The following is an 11,979-nucleotide window of genomic DNA, read 5'->3' as shown; positions in this document are numbered from 1 at the left end:
GTGTAAAATGGAAGCAGGGGTGAAATTATGCAGTTGGAGGTCGTAAAACTCCAGGAGCCCGCGGAGGAACGGATGAATTGGAAATTCGAGTCCCCTTAATAAGTAAGGAACAAGGCATACTCGCTCCCCTGTCGAGGGGCTGGGGAAGCTCTCCGCTTGCTCCCCGCCATTGTAGGTGGTGAGCCCGGCTCGGACGGGAACCATATACGCTGGAGGGAGAAATCCCTTGGTCTGCAGCTCGACTAATCGACTATGTGGGACGGAAAACCTCTCCCAATCACCGGGCTTAGGGCTACGGGGCGGGAGGAGGAGCTGCGGAGGTCGGCCATGCTGGTGTGGGTCTTTCCGAAGCGTGCTCCGATGGATTCTCGCTGGGGGAGGGTGGTGTAGATTGGATCTAAGAATCCCCATCCCTTTAATAGACAATTTATTTATCTGGCTAGGGGGCGAATGTAAAAATTCCCTGGCTCCTCATATTCATTCAACGCGTGGAAGATAGCCCTTATTGGGCGCGGAAGCCAAGAAGCCCAACATTTATGGTGCCGGACACTACTTGACAAACGTTTGAAATTTGGAGAGGAACCCGCCTTGCAATGCCAAAGACAACACTGCACGCCGGACTCATCGTCATTGAAGCCTGGTTCAGGGGCTACTGAGGGAGTCCTGGATTAGGGGGTCTCCGGACAGTCGGACTATATCCTTTGGCCGGACTGTTGGACTATGAAGACACAAGATTGAAGACTTCGTCCCGTGTCCGAATGGGACTCTACTTGGCGTGGAAGGCAAGCTAGGCAATACGGATATGTATATCTCCTCCTTTGTAACCGACCTTGTGTAACCCTAGCCCCCTCCGGTGTCTATATAAACCGGAGGGTTTTAGTCCGTAGGACAACATACAATCATACCATAGGATAGCTTCTAGGGTTTAGCCTCTCTAATCTCGTGGTAGATCAAGTCTTGTACTACTCATATTATCAAGAATAATCAAGCAGGACATAGGGTTTTGCCTCCATCAAGAGGGCCCGAACCTGGGTAAAACATCGTGTCCCCTGCCTCCTGTTACCATCCGCCTTAGACGCACAGTTCGGGACCCCCTACCCGAGATCCGCCAGTTTTGACACCGACATTGGTGCTTTCATTGAGAGTTCCACCATGTCGTCGCCGTAAGGAAGGATGCCTCGTCTCGTTGTTAAAAACAACATTACCGCCGGGGGAGCCCTGGCTGTCGGCCAAACTCTCCGGCTTGGCAGTTTCATCATGACCGCCCGTTCGGTCGCTGCACCGACGATGACTTCTCGGGTCATCGAAAATAGCCTCCACGTCGGCTTGGAATTCGCCGAGCAGATGGATCCAATGGAGCTCTCCTCCCTAAACAAGCTCTTGGATCACATCGCCGCCTTGGGAGTCGCTATGGACTATGATCGGATTGGGCTTAAACCCGATCAAAGGGAGATTAACTCTCCGCCGGTCACCCATCATGTTGCGGTGGTGGAGGAACAATGTGGCGATTCTTCCTCTATCTTGAGGACTAACTATGTCCGGATTCCTGAGCTTTCCGAGCCGGATACCCGTTTATGGGAGGACATCACCCAAGCCCTGAACCTAGAGTCAGGCAGCGGGCCAGACTCATCGGGCAACATCTCGGAATCCGAACTTCCAAGATTGGAAACTACTCGGCCCCTGGGTCTCAGATCGGGTAGGGGTTCGGACTCAAATCCACCCACCCACCCAGACATAAATGATCTTTCCCACATCAGGCAAGAGCCCCATGAAACAATACATCATTATTGGGCCAGATTCCTCCTTGTGATGAACAAGGTTAAGGACTGCCGCGAGGAAGACGCAGTCTCACTTTTCTGCAATAACTGCACGGACAAGGGAATCCTTAACGCCATAAGTCGTCGTGACATATCACGCTTCGCCGACTTGGCGTCCATAGTACAAAAGTACTGTGCGATGGAAAGTGCCTGGAAAACCGAAACGAAATTTTGGGATAATCCGGCACCGAATATACACCCAGTCCGAAGTAAAAGGGTGCACTGTCATAAGACACCCGAGTTAATTACAAAGAAGTAAAAACCCTCTACAGGGCATGGAACCGTATTAGAGGGATGGCTCAACGGACCCTGGAAAATTCATAGTACAGCGGATACCATACCAACACATAGCCTTAGAGCATGTTGGATACTCCGGCAGGTGGCCAAAAGCGGTGAGGACCTTCTCATCCCAGATGCCACACAGCACCATCCCAGGGATAACAATACGGTATTAACAGTCTTTGAGACCTTCGCATCAAATAATAGGCGCAAGCAACACTCCGCAGCATTGCCGAAATCTGCCACGTGGCAGCAATAAATCCATGGAGTGACATGGCTATTACCTTCAATGCCAGTGACGAACCTAAATTCCAAACAGCCCGAGCACCAGCTGCACTGGTCCTCAGTCCAATTTTCGACGGCTTTCGACTCACCAAAGTACTCATGGACGGCGGCAGTGGATTAAACCTCAGTTATGAGTAAACTCTTCAAAAAATGGAAATAGACTGGAACCGATTGAGCGAAGCAGCACAACCTTCAGAGGAATCATCCCCAGTCGGGAAGCACGCTGTGCTAGGAAAATCACACTAGATGTGGTATTCGGCACGCCGGAGAACTATAGGTCTGACGAAATTACATTCCAAGTGGCCCCATTCAGTAGTGGATACCATGCACTTTTAGGACGGGAGGCGTTCACGATCTTCCAAGCCATACCCCATTATGGGTACATGAAGCTCAAAATGCCCGGGCCCAACGGAATCATCACTCTCGCTAGCGATCCGGACACAGCACTCTGTGCCGAAAACAAAACAGCCGCATTGGCCCTCGAGGAATTATCCGAAGCCCTTTCGGCCGAGGAATTAACTGCGCTACGCTCCATAGTGGTCAGGGGCGACGTGATACTTGACAAGGGATCCAAGTCCACCTCTTTTAAACCAGCGGATGAAATAGTCAAATTCCAAGTCCACCCAACGGACCCTACAAAAACAGTCTCCATCGGGGCACAGTTAAACCCCGCCGTGGACGCCGCACTACGAGAGTTCCTGTGCGAGAATTGGGACATATTCGCCCGGCACCCCTCAGGCATGCCGGGAATCCCACGCAGGCTGGCCGAGCACAGCCTCAATCTCCTAAAGGGATTCAAGCCGGTCAAGTAGGCTCTTCGGCGTTTCTCTGAACCTAAGAGACAAGCTATGGGAGAGGAACTAGCCAAATTATTGCAGGCCGGATTCATTAGAGAAATAAAACACCCGGACTAGCTAGCAAACCTGGTGATGGTACCAAAGAAGGACAAATCCTGGCGCCTATGTGTCGACTTCAAGGACCTCAACAAGGCTTGCCCAACGGATCCCTTCCCCCTCCCCCGCATTGATCAAATTATCGATGCTACCACAGGACACGAGTCATTGTGTTTCCTCGACGCATACTCCGGCTACCACCAAATCAAGATGGTGGAGTCCGGCCAAGCCGAAACTGCATTTATCACACCATACGGCCCCTTATTTTTTAACACAATGCCTTTTGGGCTCAAAAACGCCGGCGCAACATATCAGCGCATGATTCAGACATGTCTAGAGAAACAGGTCGGCAAAACAGTAGAGGCATACGTAGATGATGTGGTCGTTAAAACCAAACATGTCGACTCTCTAATAGACGACTTGAGGCTCACATTCGACAACCTCCGAACATACGACATCAAGCTCAATCCAGAAAAATGCGTTTTCGGCATACCAGCCGGAAAGCTCCTGGGCTTCATTGTCTCCAGTAGAGGAATTGAAGCTAATCCAGCCAAAATCCGAGCTCTGTCACAGTTGGCTATACCAACGGACCTCAAACAAACCCAGAAACTAACTGGATGTGTGGCGGCTCTAAGCCGCTTTATCTCCCGCTTAGGAGAAAAGGCCTTACCTCTTTATCGCCTCCTTCGGTGCACCGAACACTTTGAGTGGATGGACGCTACCATAGCCGGATTGGAAGAAATAAAAGCCATACTGGCAACCAACCCAATCCTGGCCGCGCCAAACATCGGTGAACCAATGTTGTTGTACATTGTGGCAACTCATCAAGTTGTAAGCGCAGTGCTCGTCGTCGAACGAGAAGCGGACGGACATAAATTCCCTCTTCAAAAGCCGGTATATTATGTATCCACTGTCCTCACTCCATGCAAATCGCGGTACCCACATTATCAAAAGATGGCCTATGCGGTATTCATGGCATCTCGGAAGCTGCAACACTACTTTCAAGAGTGTTCGATTACAGTAGCCTCGGAAGTGCCACTTAATGATATTATAAACAACCGCGACGCCATGGGCCGGATTACCAAATGGGCCATTGAGCTCCTCCCGTTCGACATAACATACAAACCTCGGCGAGCCATTAAATCGCAAGTATTGGCCGACTTTGTCACCGAATGGACGGAAGCCGAACTCCCTAAAGAGTATGGTGCATACTCCAATTGGATCATGCACTTTGACGGCTCCAAAATGCTGGCTGGTCTAGGGGCTGGCATCGTCCGGATGTCCCCAACCGGAGATACAGTGCAATACGTGCTACAGATATTGTATACAGACTCCAACAACGCAGCCAAATATGAAGCCCTATTACATGGTCTTCGGATGGCAGTTTCCATGGGCATCCAACGCCTGGAGGTGCATGGGGATTCGAACCTTGCAATATCCCAAATAAATGGAGATTTCGATGCCAAGGATCCGAAGATGGCGGCCTATCGAAACGTCGTCCTAAAGATGTCAGCTCGGTTCGAGGGGCTCGAATTTCACCATGTGGCTCGGGAAAACAATCAAGCGATGGATATCCTCGCCCGCATCGTAGCAAAACGTGATGCGGTCCCCCCAACATCTTTTTGGAGAGGTTGTTTAAGCCATCCGTGGTATGGGAAGGGGACACGGTAACAATAATCCGGACCCAGCCAAAATGCCCGATACCGAACACTCTGACATAATCGGAGGCTCTGCCACCGAAATAACACATTCAGCCCACGTCATAATGGCAATCATTGCCCCGTGGACAGAACCATTCTTGTCCTACCTAACTAGGCAGGAACTTCCCGAGGACCAAAATGAGGCATGCTGCATAGTGCGGCGATCTAAAGCCTACAGGGTCCACGAGGGAGAGTTGTATAAAAAAGCACTACCGGAGTCCTTCAAAGGTGCATCTCCAAAGAGGAAGGGCGAAAGCTTTTGGCAGAAATTCACGCCAGACTCGGTGGCCACCACGCTGCAGCCCGGGCCCTTGTAAGCAAGGCCATCCGTACAGGGTTTTATTGGCTGACGGCCCAGGCAGACGCACGGGACTTGGTCCAACGATGCGCCGGTTGCCAGCTTTTTGCAAACCAAAGCCACATGCCACCCACCGCCCTCCAAACAATCCCCATTACCTGGCCCTTTGCGGTCTGGGGGCTTGACATGGTTGGACCCCTTAAAGGGGGAACCCATAAGAAAAAATACTTACTGGTCATGATGGATAAATTCACCAAATGGATAGAAGCCAAACCTGTTAAAACAGCCGAATTCGGACCGGTGATAGACTTCATATCCGGGGTTGTACACCGTTATGGCGTCCCCCACAGCATCATCACTGACAACGACACGAACTTCACGGCCGATGAGGTAAAACTCTGGTGCAGCAACATGGGCATCAAGCTCGATTATGCTTCCTCTATTACCCACAAACCAACGGCCAAGTTGAGCGAGCAAATGGTCTTATCATGAGCGGCATTAAACCCAGATTAGTGCGGTCCTTAAAGGAGTCTAACACGCACTGGGTAGAAGAGCTCGACTCCGTACTCTGGGGGATGCGGACCATGCCGAATCGTACTACCGGATATACACCCTTCTTTATGGTGTCCGGCACAGAGGTAGTTCTGCCCTACAACATAATTCATGACTCACCTCGAGTGCACATGTACGAAGAAAGAGAAGCCGAGCTCGATCGGCAGGACAGTCTGGACACCCTGGAGGAGCAGCGCGATGTGGCAAAAGCCCGTTCCGCATTTTATCAGCAACAGGCTTGCAGATACCAAAGCAGATAAGTACAGGCCAAAACTTACAACGTTGGCGAGTTAGTTCTACGCCTGCCGGAGAAGAAAAAGACCAAGCTCGAGCCCAAATGGGAAGGTCCCTTCATTATTGACCAAGTTCTGACCGGTGGAGCGTACCGTCTGCGGGATGCATCGAATAATCGACTTGAGACGAACCCATGGAACGCAGCCAGGCTCCGAAGATTCTACGCCTAGCGCCGGACTCTATGTTCGTCTCCTTCCTTTGTCCATTTTTTGCATATACATTATCTGTCTTTTTTCTTTTTCTTTCTTTTATTCTTTCTCAAGGCCTTCAAGGGCCAACTCATGCCTCGCTTGCACACTATAGACGCGCTAACCGCACTCATTATACCTGGGGGCTTCTTACACAGAAGCTTAATTATCTATCTGGGCTTCATGCCCCGCACATGTGTTATTCTTCCGCATGTACCTTTTCTTCGCCATTATACGCATCGATATGACTTAAGTTTTGGCCAAGCTGGGTTGCCTGGCTCTTGTATTTATGCCCTACGTTCCTGTTAATTCGGCTAGGGCATAAGGGGAGCACCTCTGCGATTGTTACTGTCGGGTCAGCCGGATGTGTACCTCGGACTGGGTGAAGCCGAAAGCTAGCATTCTTAAGGGAATATTCGGTCGGCAAACAAAAGATGATTTTTATTTATTTTCCATATATGCCCCCAGATGTTTTTGCCTGCGTCTCCGCTCACAGTCTGGACATGCACTTTAGGGCATGCGTACCCAGGGAAAGGAACCCCTAACGGAACTATTCTCCCTGGAAGATGTTTCTTACTACCCATGTAATATAACATAACTAGTTGGGCACTTGTCTGTTCAAGCACTAATGACCCCTACGCCTAGTTTCCACGCATACCCCGGTTCTTATATAACTGAGCGGGTATTCGGACACACTCCGGACTATCGGGTCCCGAGGTTGAAGCGAAAAGGTCCGCCATGACAAATGATCTACAATCCGGCTAGAAGGCATTATACATGTCACTTTAATTACATAGTCATGTAGACTGACTAAATTCCTCTTCCATACCATCCAACAGGCCGTCTAGCCTACAATCCTGTTGGGAATACTTTGCGACTAATTCTACTTGCCCATAGACTAAGCTAACGGGGATCTCTTTCCCATCGGGCCCCACAGGTCCGACCTCGGCCATGTGGTTTGGGTCAGCCTTGGTATAACGCGTCTTCACCATAGCCCAGGCTTCCCTGGTAAAGGCAGGCCGATATCTTCCATAATCGGAAGCGTCGCCGTGCTCCCTTGAGCTTCTTTGCAAGCTCTCCAATGCCTTCTGGCAGGGAGACTGATGGCCACAAGGCCTGGGCAATACCTTGCATCACCTGCCGAACTTGTTCGTGCAGTTGTGAGAGCTCGGATAGAATATCACCCGCAGACCCGGGCATCTCCTCCGCGGGACGACCCGTCAACATACCTGCAGACATAACTCTATTAGCCGGCTTCTCTGCCATCCCCTTTTTAAGGGTCTGTTCAAGCACTTACTAAAAATGTCGCGTCGAAGCCGCTTATTCTCCTTCTCGGAGTCCGCAAGATGGGCTCGAACATCTTTTAGTTCCACGCTCAGCTTGGTATTGGCGTCTTGGAGATTGTTTTTCTCCCGTCTGACCTCAGTCAGCATGCGTTCACCAGCCTTTAGCTGTCGTACGGTATGCTGGTCCTCTGGATTCTCTCTGGATTCATCTGCAATATCTAATGTTAGATCTGCAGCCACGCCGCATGCTATATGGTACCTATCATTCTTTGAAACAAATGTTACCAGCTGGGGACTTTTTAGGTTCCTTCAATGCGGCAACGGCGGCCCGAAGTTGGGTCTTGCATTCCTCCAGCTCCTATGACAGTCGAGTATTCTTCTCTGTAAGAACCTGCACAATAGATGATCCTTAAATCAGTTCTGCTAACTGTTTCAAGTCTAAGGGGCTACTGATACATATAATCGTCAGATTTTCTTACCCGTACATCCCTTATATAATGGTCCGTGGCTCTGGCTAGACCATTTTGAGCAGCACGGAGGTACGCGTCTCTAGAATTGAAGGCATCAAATGCCTCTGGGGAGAAGCAAGCGTCACGGAGTACTGCTCGGTGACGCCTATGATTCATGGCGCTCTCCACTTCTGAATTTGTAGCGGATAGTCTATCCGCATCCTCTGTAGGAGGAGTATCCGGCGTCCGCCCCATGTCGGCTTCCGCCTCTATGTCCGGCCCTAGAGCCCGACTAGTGGAAGCATGATCGGCAGCCTCACCGGACATATTTCGGCGAGCGCTTTTTCTGTTAAAGAAACATGGACGTCATTACATTTTGAGAAAGACGACAACCACAGAGCGGGGTTTTTGTCATACCTCTGCTCCAGCATCTCCGTCCTGACCGCCTTCCTTTTTGGCCTGCCTGGCCTCGGTGCCTCTTGTTGGCGAGCTGCTGCGGGTTCGGCACGGCATCCTGAAGGCCTTCCCTGTAAAACACCATGTGTATATGGTAGATGAAGTGTCTAAAAGGGGATCCTAGTTTTTGGAGTTGGGATTTTTGGTTTTTCTTACGTGCGATGCAGGAAGCAGTCCGGGATAGTCAGCCGTAATGGCCACCATGGCATCATCACAGCTTAATTGATAGAACTGCCGGTCTATCAGCTCCACGAATATGTCCGGATTTTCTTTGAGTCCGGGACCGAGGGCTCGGTCAGGGTCCTCTGGTTGTGGAGATGGGTTGCTGACCTCCCTTATGGCTTTTTGCAGTTCCTGCCGCAAGATGGCAAGGTGAGTACCTACGATAGAGAATGCGGGAAGAATGGGAGTGAGGAGATATAACTCACCCAGATTGGAGGGTTTTACATGGAGAATCCATCCCGTGGCTTGATGTGGATGAACTCCTCTTCCTCTCCCTTGAACAATTCAGACAGAATTTTTGCTAAAGCGACAGCGTTGTCTGGACCCTTACGCCCGCAACGGGTGGCGTCATCTTCCCCGTTAAAACACCACAGGGGGTGCCCTCGATATTGAAGTGGTTGCACTCCCCGCATTATGCATATTGACATAACCTCGATTACTGTCAATCCTGATTGAGCCAGCGCTTTAATCCGGTTCATCAGGTAAAGGACTTCTCCGTTGTCTTCCTCCTGGGGGCTCCGTGGGCGCCAACTTTGGTGTTTCTTCAGAGGAGCATTGCTGAACTCAGGAAGACCCCGCCGAACAGGGTCCGGAAGGGGGACGTCCTCCATATAAAACCATTCTGCAGGCCAGTCTTCGGACGTCTTCTTCAGAGTACCGGACAGGTATCCGGTTTCGGCGATGCGCCATATTTCGGCTCCGCCCACTTGATAAAGTGACCCCTTCTGTGTGCGAGGGACGAGGCAAAATAACCTTCTCCATGGCTCGAAATGAGCCTCGCAGCCCAGGAATAACTCGCAGAGGGCGACATAGCCGGCCATGTGTAAAATGGAAGCAGGGGTGAAATTATGCAGTTGGAGGTCGTAAAACTCCAGGAGCCCGCGGAGGAACGGATGAATTGGAAATTCGAGTCCCCTTAATAAGTAAGGAACAAGGCATACTCGCTCCCCTGTCGAGGGGCTGGGGAAGCTCTCCGCTTGCTCCCCGCCATTGTAGGTGGTGAGCCCGGCTCGGACGGGAACCATATACGCTGGAGGGAGAAATCCCTTGGTCTGCAGCTCGACTAATCGACTATGTGGGACGGAAAACCTCTCCCAATCACCGGGCTTAGGGCTACGGGGGCGGGAGGAGGAGCTGCGGAGGTCGGCCATGCTGGTGTGGGTCTTTCCGAAGCGTGCTCCGATGGATTCTCGCTGGGGGAGGGTGGTGTAGATTGGATCTAAGAATCCCCATCCCTTTAATAGACAATTTATTTATCTGGCTAGGGGGCGAATGTAAAAATTCCCTGGCTCCTCATATTCATTCAACGCGTGGAAGATAGCCCTTATTGGGCGCGGAAGCCAAGAAGCCCAACATTTATGGTGCCGGACACTACTTGACAAACGTTTGAAATTTGGAGAGGAACCCGCCTTGCAATGCCAAAGACAACACTGCACGCCGGACTCATCGTCATTGAAGCCTGGTTCAGGGGCTACTGAGGGAGTCCTGGATTAGGGGGTCTCCGGACAGTCGGACTATATCCTTTGGCCGGACTGTTGGACTATGAAGACACAAGATTGAAGACTTCGTCCCGTGTCCGGATGGAACTCTACTTGGCGTGGAAGGCAAGCTAGGCAATACGGATATGTATATCTCCTCCTTTGTAACCGACCTTGTGTAACCCTAACCCCCTCCTGTGTCTATATAAACCGGAGGGTTTTAGTCCGTAGGACAACATACAATCATACCATAGGCTAGCTTTTAGGGTTTAGCCTCTCCGATCTCGTGGTAGATCAACTCTTGTACTACTCATATTATCAAGAATAATCAAGCAGGATATAGGGTTTTACCTCCATCAAGAGGGCCCAAACCTGTGTAAAACATCGTGTCCCCAGCCTCCTGTTACCATCCGCCTTAGACGCACAGTTCGGGACCCCCTACCCGAGATCCGCCGGTTTTGACACCGACATGGAGACTGAAGGAAATACGCCCTAGATGCAATAATAAAGTTGTTATTTAAATTTCCTTATATCATGATAAATGTTTATTATTCATGCTAGAATTGTATTAACCGGAAACTTGTTACATGTGTGAATACATAGACAAAACACAGTGTCCCTAGTAAGCCTCTACTAGACTAGCTCGTTGATCAAACATGGTTATGTTTCCTAACCATAGACATGTGTTGTCATTTGATGAACGGGATCACATCATTAGGAGAATGATGTGATGGAAAAGACCCATCCGTTAGCTTAGCATAATGATCGTTAAGTTTTATTGCTATTGCTTTCTTCATGACTTATACATATTCCTTTGACTATGAGATTGTGCAACTCCCGAATACCAGAGGAATACCTTATGTGCTACCAAATGTCACAACGTAACTGGGTGATTATAAAGATGCTCTACAGGTATCTTCGAAGGTGTTTATTAGGTTGGCATAGATCGAGATTAGGATTTGTCACTCTAAGTATCGAAGAGGTATCTCTGGGCCCTCTCGGTAATGCACATCATAATAAGCTTTGCAAGCAATGTGATTAATGAGTTAGTTGCGGGATGATGCATTACGGAACAAGTAAAGAAACTTGCTGGTAAGGAGATTGAACTAGGTATGAGGATACCGACGATCGAAACTCGGGCAAGTAACATACCGATGACAAAGGGAATAACGTATGTTATCATTACGGTTTGACCGATAACGATCTTCGTAGAATATGTAGGAACCAATATGATCATCCAGGTTCCGCTGTTGGTTATTGACAGGAGATATTCTCGGTCATGTCTACATAGTTCTTGAACCCGTAGGGTCCGCACGCTTAATGTTCGATGATGATTTGTATTATGAGTTATGTGTTTTGGTGACCAAATATTGTTTGGAGTCTCGGATGAGATCACGGACATGATGAGGAGTTTTAAAATGACCGAGAGGTAAAGATTGATATATTGGACGATAGTATTTGGACACCGGAACGGTTCCGGATCGTTCTGGGTATTTTTCGGAGTACAAGGAGGTTACCGGAACCCCCCGGGGAAAGTAATGGGCCACTATGGACCATAGGGGAGAGAGGAGGCAGGCCCTAAGGGGTGGCTGCGCCCCCCTCCATGGGAGTCCGAATTGGACTAAGGGAGGGGGCGGCATCCCCCCTTTCCTTCTCCTCCTCCCTCTCCTTCCCCCTTTTCCCCCTCCATGAGAAGGAATAAGTAGGACTCCCCCCCTTATGGTGCACCCCCTGGCCGGCCTCCTCCCCCTCCCTCCTTTATATACATGGGCAGAGCACCCC

The sequence above is a fragment of the Triticum aestivum genome, chromosome 7A, assembly GCF_018294505.1.
Source record: "Triticum aestivum cultivar Chinese Spring chromosome 7A, IWGSC CS RefSeq v2.1, whole genome shotgun sequence".
NCBI classification, from domain to species: Eukaryota; Viridiplantae; Streptophyta; class Magnoliopsida; order Poales; family Poaceae; genus Triticum; species Triticum aestivum.
The sequence above is the reverse complement of the archived record's forward strand: the minus strand, read 5'-3'. Positions refer to the sequence as shown.